This window comes from Microchirus variegatus (assembly GCF_963457635.1).
Source record: "Microchirus variegatus genome assembly, chromosome: 3".
Taxonomy (NCBI): Eukaryota; Metazoa; Chordata; class Actinopteri; order Pleuronectiformes; family Soleidae; genus Microchirus; species Microchirus variegatus.
The window spans coordinates 34,113,594-34,123,893 of record NC_139804.1 but is presented as its reverse complement, the minus strand read 5'-3'; the positions used below and the strand labels follow the sequence as shown (position 1 = coordinate 34,123,893).

General features: G+C 42.7%; 1 pseudogene across 1 annotated transcript; it reads right to left on the bottom strand.

Annotated features, from left to right (window-relative positions):
- Positions 1-267: 267 nt before the first annotated feature.
- Positions 268-6,789, bottom strand: LOC310925146 (steroid hormone receptor ERR1-like; annotated as a pseudogene). Its single transcript has 7 exons — positions 6,734-6,789; positions 5,974-6,121; positions 5,202-5,358; positions 4,408-4,524; positions 2,586-2,948; positions 2,228-2,500; positions 268-506 (listed from the first exon to the last, which is right to left on the bottom strand). The product of its transcript is annotated as a steroid hormone receptor ERR1-like (transcript).
- Positions 6,790-10,300: the final 3,511 nt, after the last annotated feature.

The following is a 10,300-nucleotide window of genomic DNA, read 5'->3' as shown; positions in this document are numbered from 1 at the left end:
TGAGTTTTTGTTGCTACGGTAACTAGCTCACATTCATAGGGAACGCTCTACAGAATAATGTACCCTGAAAAAATAGAATGCAAATGTTTTTTTCTTTTACAAAAATATAAATAACATCTTCTAACAACTTTATAAAATAACAACGTGTACTGTACAGGTTATGGTGCTTATAAGACGAGCGCTACAGGTGTGTGATGGATTTAAACAGTTTCATGTTTGTTTCTGCAGCGACAGAAGCCGTCTCTTCCTCTCCCCGCGAGGAATCCCTCAGACTTTGGCGTCGAGCATCTCCAGGAACAGTTTGTGGAGAGGGATGTGACGCTGGCGGTGCAGCCGCAGAAACACCTGCACAGCTCGGTCGGCGGCCTGTCGCAGCAGAGGCAGAGTCATCAGCAGACGACCCGCCCGGTGGTGCTCTCTGCGGGACGACTCGTACTCCTGCAGGGCGTCGTGGAGTCCGTCCTGAAACCTCTGCACCGAGTCCGGACAGTCGACCAGGTCGGAGTCTGAGGACAGAAGAAGATGAAGAAGACACAGAGCAGGTGTGTTTCCATCAGTCAGGAACTTATTACACTCGGAGGTGAAGGTGTAAAAACGGGTGTATGGATAGAGGGTTGATGAGTGAAACTGTTATAGTGAATAAAAGAAGGATTTTGAGGGAAGACAAAAACTCAATATTACACAAGGAAATATTACTCCAAAAGTAAATTGACACCACCATATATTATCTCTTTACACCTGGCATTAAAATGCATTTTGTGTGATCAGATAGAGATCTGATATCACTTGGTATTAGCATTAACATCTCCGGTGTTCACATCAACATCCCATTTCTATTCAATCACAAAAAAATGCATTTTAATTCCCAGGTATGAAAGGGGCCTCAGTTCCAAAGTTGGCACTTATTATCCTTCTTTGGCGCCACCTGCTGTTTATCTCGGTGAACTAATGCGGCCTTCATGCTGCTGTCGGAATAAGTCCCTCAGGTTGCGATTTCCAGTGGGAAATTGGCAGATAATTTTGACACATGAGTTTCTGAGTGGAGATAACCTTTGACATTTCAAAAATACAAAAATCATCTTTCCGATAGCACGTGAAGGCAGCACAGCCCCCCTCCACCCCACCTCCCAGTATTCCTTTACAGTAGTTGATAGAATCTGGTTGGAAATTGTGATACATGTTAATGTAAATTTGACTATTCCATCATCACACACACTACTTCACCCCCGCAACTAACTACTAGTGAGTTCCAGTTGTACTTGGAGGTTGTAATTTTCCACTTATATGTAGAAAGCTTCATTAACCACAGAATCACTGATCACATTCAGTGCTTTTACTTTGAAAATGACTGTTGTGTTTCACAGAGCAGACCAGGGTCAGATCAAGGTCAAACACACACACACACAGAGAGAGAGCATCTTCCTTTGTGTGAGATATTGATCCAGACCTGAGTCTATCAGTCTGATTTATTGATCCAAAGCTCAGACAGTGGGAGGCTGAGCAGACCTAGCGGTGTCTAGTAACTACAGTCCAATGTTATTGATCAGTGGCTATTCATACGCCGTTAGCAGCGCTGTTAGCATTCCCCAGTGACTCGACAACAGCACTTTGCGCTCCCACTTATTATGGAGCAAATCAATACAGTGAAGCTTCAGCCCTCAAACACTGAACTGATCAATATTAATACTAACTCATCTGAGATCTTTGGGTTTAGGAACCAAACAGCTCCTCTTTCATGATTTAAAAACATGTTTTGGACCAAAATGTAACAAAGTACAAATACTAAAATTCACGTATGTGTACTTAACTTTGTTATTCATATTTCTATCAACTTTTACCCCTATCTTCGTTACCCTTTACCGCCAAATAAAATCAGAACAACATCTTTATACCCATTTCCAACATGGGGTTCAGTGCCTTGCTCAAGGGCACATATAGACTAACAGAGCCAAGTATTGAACCCACAACCTGTCAGTTGAAAGACAGCTCGCCCTACCACTGAGCTACCATGGCTCAATCCTAACTCCTCGCTTTTTTAATACTTTTACTTCTGAAACTTAAGTGCATTTTATATCAGAAAATGACTTTCGATACTTAAGTACAGTAAGTGTCATATACTTTAAGACTTTTACTTAAGTAATATTATAAAAAAAGTGACTTCAACTTCTACCAAAGTAATTTTCTGTTAAGATACTTTAGATACTCAGAGAAACATGTGTGTATGTACCAGCGTTGGCCAGCGCCATGGCCTTCATCATCACCGCCTCCTCAGGACTCAGCTCCATCGCCTGGTATTTCATCGTCAGGTGACGCAGCACCTCGTACAGATCGCTCAGCCCCGCCGCTCGACACCGCCCTGCGTCCAGACGTAGGTTACCGGCGAACGCCAGCTCCTCCCCCTCCGACCCCTGAGATCGCCAGGCCACGCCCACCAGCAGCGCCTCCATCCAGCCGCTCTGCAGCAGCGACATCTGATCGACCAGTGAGAGCGCGGAGAAGCCTGGGAGGGGCGGGGCAGATCGGGTGTCACTCAGGTGTGTGTCACTCAGGTGTGTGTCACTTCAGGTGTGTGTCAAGTTGCTTACCTGGGATCTGTTTGGTCCAGCCAATCAGAAGCAGCAGCTCCCGGTTCAGGAGGTCACCCAGGGTCAGCAGCGTGCTCAGGCTGCTGTCATCGGTCGAGTCGTCCTGATTGGCGGTGAGGGGGGCGGGCTCTGTCTGCAGCAAATGGGAGATGACCTTGTTTCCTGTAACACGGGGGGGGGGGGGGGGGGGGGCGATAATTTAATAAAAGTAGCGTGGGGGGTAAGGGGGCGTGGCCTTTTAGTGACATGGAAACGAATGAGTCGACTCACTGCAGCTCACTGAGTGACTCAAGCACCTGAGTCCTGTCTCCACACGCCGCTTGTACTTCTGACGTCCTCCTCGCACGCGGTCCATACGAACACCTGGATTAGAGACACAGCAGATTGTCCTTCATCATGTTTGACCTGCCACTAAGTCTTAGAGTGTGACTCTGACTCCTGGTCCTGTCTCTTACTGGACGCGTCTCTCACTGATGTGACATGTCTCTGACTTGACTCCTGGCACGTCTCTGACATATGTGATGTGTCTTTGACTCCTGTCTCTGACTTGTTGACATGTCTTCTTTGTGATATATGTCTCTGAGTCCTGGTTCTGTCTCTTACTGGTGTGATGTGTCTCTCGCATGTCTCCGACACATGTTGCGTGTCTCTGACTCTTGTATCTGACTGGACATGTCTCTAACTTGAATCGTGGGACATGTCTCTGATAGCTGTGATGTGTCTTTGACTCCTGTCTCTTACTTGTGTCCTTGTCTGTGATTCGTTGACATGGGTCTTCTTTGTGATATATGTCTTTGACTCCTGATTCTGTCTCTTACTGGTGTGACGTGTCTCTCACATGTCTCTGACTCATGGTGCGTGTCTCTGACTCTTGTATCTGACTGGACATGTCTCTGACTTGACTCGTAGGACATGTATCTGACACTAAGTGATATGTCTTTGATTGGTTTGATGTGTCTTTGACTCCTGTCTCTAACTTGTGTGCTTGTCTCTGATTTGTTGACATGTCTTCTTTGTGATATATGTCTCTGACTCCTGGTTCTGTCTCTTAGTGGTGTGATGTGACTCTGACATGTCTCTAACTTGTGTGCTTGTCTCTGATTTGTTGACATGACTTCTTTGTGATATATGTCTCTGACTCTGTCTCTTAGTGGTGTGATGTGACTCTGACATGTCTCTGACTCCTGGTTCTGTCTCTTAGTGGTGTGATGTGACTCTGACATGTCTCTGACTCGTGGTGCATGTCTCTGACTCCTGGTTCTGTCTCTAAGTGGTGTGATGTGACTCTGACATGTCTCTAACTTGTGTGCTTGTCTCTGATTTGTTGACATGACTTCTTTGTGATATATGTCTCTGACTCTGTCTCTTAGTGGTGTGATGTGACTCTGACATGTCTCTGACTCGTGGTGCATTTCTCTGACTCCTGGTGCATGTCTCTGACTCGTGGTGCATGTCTCTGACTCCTGGTTCTGTCTCTAAGTGGTGTGATGTGACTCTGACATGTCTCTAACTTGTGTGCTTGTCTCTGATTTGTTGACATGTCTTCTTTGTGATATATGTCTCTGACTCTGTCTCTTAGTGGTGTGATGTGACTCTGACATGTCTCTGACTCGTGGTGCATTTCTCTGACTCCTGGTGCATGTCTCTGACTCGTGGTGCATGTCTCTGACTCCTGGTTCTGTCTCTTAGTGGTGTGATGTGACTCTGACACGTCTCTGACTCGTGGTGCATGTCTCTGACTCTTGTATCTGACTCTGACATGTCCCTGACTTGTTTGACGCGTGTCCTGTCTCTGTCTGGAGTCTCTGACTTGGACACGTACCCTCCCTCATCATGCCGGCCTGCAGACACTTCTGGAAGCGACACGCCTGACAGGCTTTCCTCCTGCGCTTGGTGATCTCACACTGGTTCATCACAGGACAGCTGTACTCGATGTTGCCTAGGCAACCAGCAACAAAAAAAAAGTGCGCTGAATCACCAGAAATCAATGTACAGTTTGAATTCATTAATTAATAACTACAATACTATTCCCACAGAAATCAATACAAGCTCTGTCCAGGAGCTGGACGTCCCACACACACACACACCCTCTCACCCTCTCACCCCCTCACAATCACAGTACAAGTGTCATCGGGCCTTAAAACTGCAGAGTCGCCTCATTAACAGGATATTGACGAGCAGCAGCTGGAGGCTGATCACACACAGCAGACACCACATCTTAAAATATGCCAAAGAATGGAAAAGACTGTTGGTAAAAGCCCATAAGAAGCAAAGGTTTGGGGTTGAAGTCTGTGTATTTAATGTTCTTTTCAGTATGTGAATTGAAATACCTCATAAAAAACAATGGGACGTGTTCCTAGTGTAAATAAGTTGATATGAAAGATGTGTTTACTGCCGTAATCTGAATTTATGAAGCTTATTTTAAATTATAAAAGTAGTTGAAATAGAACGTTTTAGACTTAGAAATGTAAATATAAATTTCATACGTGTGAAAAACACACACTGATCAGATCAAAACCAATCTGAACCAGCTGATGATTTCACACACTGATCAATAACAGTGACTAATGCAGTATTGATCACTTCATTAATTAACACACACACACACACACACACCTTGTACCGTCCTCTTGAAGAACGCCTTACACGCCTCGCAGGACGCCACGCCGTAGTGATAACCAGAGGCGTAGTCTCCACACACCAGGCAGAGCCTCTTGGGCCCCGCGATGCCCCCTGGTGGCATCAGGTAGTCGCCCCTCAGGATGGAGTTGACCTGCACACAGACACATGCATCATGTGACTCTTTGCTCTTGGTTTGTTTCAGCGCCTCAGGTCAGACAAATATACTTTGGTGTTCTTACTTTTATAGTTACGTGATGATTTTTGTACTCACCTGTACTGGTACTTGTAACTATGCTACTTTATTTTTACTGTGACACTTTAATGATTCATAAGTACTTTTACCCTGATACTTTTCTAATGTAATAACATATGAGTTCAGGAGAGTCCAGTTATGTTTTCAATGTGTTTTTAATCCTCACAAAACAGCATTTTTGAGAACACTAAGACGTTATTTTTTGAAAAAAGGGTCCTTTATGATATTATTTCTTGCAATGAAGAACATTACTCTGCTATTTTTAACTTACTCTATTTTCTACTTTTACAGCACTAATACCTTTTATACTTCTCAGTGTTTGTACGTGAATTTTGAGGCTTATTTCACTCCTGATGAAGTATTTTAACTCCATTGTAGTCTTCAGATGACACAACACCTCATTGTGACATTTCTGATGACGTGTTAAATTCGTGTCAAATATAATTTACAAATAATCATAATAAAACCTTTTTTCTTCTCCTCCAACCTGTAAAGCGAGCAGCTCATTTTCACCTGCGCTGAAAAGGAGTCGGCTTGTGAGCGCACGGCGTCGCCTCCGCAGCTGGAACTAGATCCTGTCGGGGAGTCCGGAGACTGAGCCTCGTCAGCAGGAGAGGAGGAGGAGGAAGAGGAAGAGGAAGAGGAAGAGGAGTCCAGGAGGCTGAGGAGGAAGAGGAGAGAGATGTTTGGTCATCGACCAGGAAACTAAACTGGTAATTCATTCTTTTTTTTTATATACTGTATATATCAAAATGAATCAGTGTGATGAGAAACAAACTATGAAAGACAGAGGTCAAAGGTCATGAGCGCTAGAGATCGTAAATATAGACGATATCTTTCTTCTCCTCGTTCTAATAAGCTTGTTAACTACAGGCTCGTGTACAGGACGTCCTGAACTCTGACCTTACAGAAAAGTTTAAAAATGAACATGATAAACATTTCAAATGCAGTATATCCATATACAAAGGTAACATGTAGACTGACAGCTACCAAAAACAAAGCATCAATAACAACACTACTATTTACAGGGAGGTAATATTTGTTTCTGACACTTTGTGATGGACAAAAAAAGTCACTTTAAAGTTTCTGCTGCAACAAATACATGATGAAATGAATTTCTCTTATTAGAAGAGTATTAATGTGTTGTTTCTGTGTGACTGACTGATCGATCGCCTTCGTATTAACAACATTAATAAGCATGAATGAGTGTGAGTGTCTCTGTGATGACAGCTTCTTAAATGTGGAAATCAGACGCAGACAGAGAGAGTCTTACCACTGCTGCCGAGCGAGGACGTCTTCAGCGAGGCGTTCAAAGTCCTTCAGCTCCATCGGTGCTGCGTTCACAGACTCTGCTGTCACTCTGTGTGAAAACAGACTTCTGATGAAAACTTCCTGCTGCACAGAGACAGAGACAGAGACGGAGACGGATGTGAGGCTCTGAGGGACCACTGCTGTCATTTATCTGACCCTCGTGTCGTCACAGAGGGGGGGGGGGGGGCGTGGCCTGCAGGATCAGCCAATCATCTCACAGTGTTGTCAATGTGAGCACAGGACTTCCTTCTATCGTCTCTATTGATTTGGACAGTGACAGATGTAGGTCGCAGTCATGATGATGATGATGATGACCTCATGATGACCTGCAATTTATTCCTTCAACATACATGTACCATGTATTTAAAATGCGTGTGTGTGTGTGTGTGTGTGTGTGTGTGTGTGTGTGATTGGTTGTTACACCTTTCTGTTTGACAAAGTGCTGCTTCAGCATAAAGAGACAGAGTCCTAATCTCAGATCAGTCTCACCTACATCTGCTGTTTCATAAGAGCTGCATAACTACGTATGTCTTAAAGGGATAGTTTGTTTGTTTTGAAGTGTGCTTGACACATAGCAGTCAGTGTCACTGTGAGCGCCCCCTGCCTGAAACACAGAGACTCTCTCTCAGACAACACAAAAGATGACGTTGATATTTTAAGAATATGTTTACTACTTTAACTCCAGCTGTCAGACAGCCTTTCCCAACAGGGAAAAATCTCTTCCACACCGAAAATACACAGAGAAAACCAACATTTTTACATCCCAGCACATACGAGTTGTTGAGCCACTGCTGCCTCCATGACTAAATTCAAATGTGTTATTTGAAAGTGTCACATAAACTTATCAGTGGACCAGTAACTGATGTTTACTCCATGAGCTAAAAATGTGTATTTTGTTAGAGAGGGAGTGGTTTCTGTTGGAAAAGACTTGTTTTTTAATTGTGCTTTATTAATCCCCTAATTGTTTTTCCTAAATTTAACCCAACCTCTATTAGGAACCATCCTAGAAGAAGTACCACGGTCCCTTGACCTTGTGGGGATTCAAACCGTCAAGTTCCCTTTCCACTTGTCCAAGTGACAGACTGTGAAGTCTGACGTGTTGTTGTGGGACAGACTGTGGTAACGTAGTGTGTGTGTGTGTGTGTGTGTGTGTGTGTGTGTGTGTGTGTGTGTGTGTGTGTGTGTGTGTGTGTGTGTGTGTGTGTGTGTGTGTGTGTGTGTGTGTGTGTGTGTGTGTGTGTGTGTGTGTGTGTGTGTGTGTGTGTGTGTGTGTGTGTGTGTGTGTGTGTGTGTGTGTGTGTGTGTGTGTGTGGATCTACAGGAGGATCCACCCCATTGTGTTTGTCACTGGCTGATACACACCTGCAAACTATTGTCTCGTTAACGCTCGTTAAGAGCTGATAAAAACACACAGGAACTCATATAGAAGAACTCATAGAAAGTATGATGGAAGTTGTTTTGTTTTAAACCTGAATGAACAGTATTTGAAGCATTATTTTATTATTTTTGTACCTTTTGTTACAGACACTGTGAAGCAACTGTCTCCCAGGACCTGGAGGTTGGTCAAGGCGTTGAAGGTACAGTCATTATTATTATTCTACTGTGAGAACTTGAGTTGGGTTTTTTATCACTGTATCTTTAACTAAAGATGTTTACTAACTCAAAAGTTTGGTGTCACTTGGAAATGTCCTTATTTTAGAAGGAAAAGCACTTTTTTATCAATGAATATAACATTAAATTAATCAGGAAATACACACACGTGGTAAACGACTATTCTAGCTGCAAACGTCTGGTTTTTAATGGAATATGTACATAGGTGTATAGAGGCCTATTTCCACTGTTCTAATGGTACATTGTGTTTGCTAATGGTGTTAGAAGGCTATTGGATGATTAGAAAACCCCTGTGCAATGATGTTAGCACAGCTGAAAACAGTTTCGCTAGTTCTTTGGCGAAAGGGAAAAATAAATAAAAATCATTATTTCTAATTTAGTCAATGTCTTGGCTATATTTTCTATTCATTTTGCAACTCTTTTGATGAATAAAAGTGTGACTTTTAATGAAGGAAACACAAAAAAATTGTATAGCTGACCCCAAACTTTTGAACGGTAGTGTAATAATATGAGAGGTTTATCATGACTCATGATATAGCCTGTTTTGATCGTGAAGTGTTATTTATTGTGGCGTCTCTGTAGATAACCTAAAGGATTGTGAAACTAGCAAGCAAGGGGCCCCCAAACAACATCTTGCATAGGGCCCTCAAAAAGCTATAAACAGCCCTGTGTCCAACCTTTTCCTGCTTTATTATCCTCGGTTACAGACCCTTATTTAAACCTCATATAAACCCGTGGGTTAGGGTTAGGGTTAGTGCAGAGCTTTACCTCACATTACTTTACTTATGACTCTTCATTAAAGCTGCGAAATTAATGTTGAGCACAGTGAGATAATCTGAGATAAACTCCGGTAAGACTGGATTCATCAGCTGACCCACTTACCTCCATCAGATCTGGGTCACTGTCCCTCTGACTCACCGCTGTGAGCAGAGACTGCTGGGTAATATGGTGCCACCTCTTCCTCTGAGTTAATAATATGCCACACGTATTATATCATAGCCAGATTCATCGATTTGTGCGCTGTATTCTGTGATTTGTGTTTTTCTCTGATCTTTTCCACCTCTGTAGTTTAATAATGTCTCCTAGTGACACAGAGTGATCGGTCAGTTTAAAGTGTGTGTGTGTGTGTGTGTGCAGAGAATGTTGAGTTTCTCTTCTTCACACATTTATAATAGGAAAAAGTGGCTGAGAACATGTGAAAAATGACATCTATGGAGTAAACACTGGAAATAATTGATCTCCACTCTCCTGTTTGGAAAAATACAGCTTGATGATGAACTCAAAATGCTAACTTCTACTCTACCTATACAATTTTTTTTCTGTTTTCCACTAAAAGTCACACTTTTATTGACAACATTAAAAATAATGATTTTTATTAAAATAATAATTTCGTCAAAGAACCAGCAAAACAGTTTTGCACAAGGGTTTTCAAGGGTTTTCTAATAATCCAATAGTCTTCAAGAGTCTTCTTCTTCGACGGTGACACTGTGGGAGAGCGAGTCGTCTTTCAACTTGAAGGTTGTGGGTTCGATTCCTGGCTCCTCTAGTCTACAAGTGGATGTGTCCTTGGGCAAGACGATTAACCCCACGTTGCTCCTGACGGCTGTGCCGCCAGCGTATGAAAGATGAGTGATATAAAAAACGTTTGAGTGAATGGTAACTGTAGTGTAAAGCAGACCTGGTCATCAAGACTAGAAAAGTGCTATATACATACAAAATCATTTACCATTCTAACGCAATTAGCAAACACATTTTATCATTAGATACTATTAGAATACTGGAAATGGGCCTCTATACACCTACATATTCCATTAAAAACCAGACGTTTGCAGCTAGAATAGTCGTTTACCACATTAACAATATATAGAGTGTGTTTCTGATTAATTTAATGTTATATTCATTGGAAAAAAGTGCTTTT